The sequence below is a fragment of the Olea europaea genome, chromosome 1, assembly GCF_002742605.1.
Source record: "Olea europaea var. sylvestris chromosome 1, O_europaea_v1, whole genome shotgun sequence".
Taxonomy (NCBI): domain Eukaryota; kingdom Viridiplantae; phylum Streptophyta; class Magnoliopsida; order Lamiales; family Oleaceae; genus Olea; species Olea europaea.
The window spans coordinates 1,072,899-1,074,155 of record NC_036237.1 but is presented as its reverse complement, the minus strand read 5'-3'; positions in this window follow the sequence as shown (position 1 = coordinate 1,074,155).

Genomic DNA, 1,257 nt, shown 5'->3' with positions numbered 1-1,257 from the left:
AAGCATCAAAAAACTGAATTACCTTCTGCTTCGATGTTTGAAGGGTTGACGCCCTGGGAAGAAGGTGGCTCATCCATTGGTTGTGATGAGGATTCTGGGACTGAAGATGTCTCTTTAAGTGTAGTCCCTTCATCAGCTAGTTTGGATGAAGCAGCCTCAGCGGAGGATGATGGAGAAGGAGCTGCCCATACCAAAGCCTTTAAAGGAGAGGCTGAACTTTTCTGAGAAGTCCAAATAAATCATCAGCACACAAAAAAGTTTCAAATATGGAAAAGTATGATTGTGAGTAAGCCAATTTAATTACCTTCCTCCTGATGATAAGAGGGGTATCATCATCATCATCATCATCAACATCATCCTCCAGAATGGGAGATGCTGAGGCTGGCCGTTTGCGGCTCCGGGCACTTTTGGCTGCAGTAGGCTTGGCAGGGAGAGAAGAAGATGGACGAGCAGACTGTTTAGCGCTACGAGAAGGAGAAGGACTCCGGATGGACAAAGGAGCGACTAAAACAGGAGAAGGGAAAGAAATGCTCGGCTGGTCCAGTGAATGAAAGGCACGATTGGTATCAGTCGCAAACAATCTGCACTTCACTGAAGGCCAGAGCTGTTCAAAAAGGGGATGGACGGCATGGCTAGAATTGAAGGGGGCTAATGAAAAATGGCTCGTCAAAAGAAGATTGCGAGCATTTATAACCTCTGCCTCCGCCTTATTAATAATATGGAAGCGGTCTATCAAGTTTCTTGAATAGCAAGGAGGAACATGCCAGGTTTGGCCGAAACCAAGTTGGCGAGCAAAAAATTGGGGAGCATATATTTCTACCACTGCCTTGGCATTGGTCCCAGTCAAAATATCATAAAATAACTCCCTCCCGATTAAAAACTGGATCCAAATGAGCAGAGAGGTGCATGCACTATCTATAGTGGAAGGAGGATGCACATAGTCTGGAGTCAAAAAGGGAGGAAAAGGAAAGAAGGAAGGGATTGAATCCAAAGAATAAAAGAATGAAAAAATGTCCCTTTTAGACATATTTACAGGAGCCAGGGGCTCAATGGCTAGCCCATAGCAGCTAGCAGAAGGACGAGAAATTGATGGAGCACCAAGCAATGGAAAATAGGATCTCAACCACATTTGAGTGAACCAAAGAGGTCCACTGCCAATGAAAGATGCACCATTCTTCAATTGAGTTTGAAGAGAAGCCATGCCTCTATATCAGAGGCCTGCCACGCGCCAATTCGTGCGCTATGGGTAAATAGCTC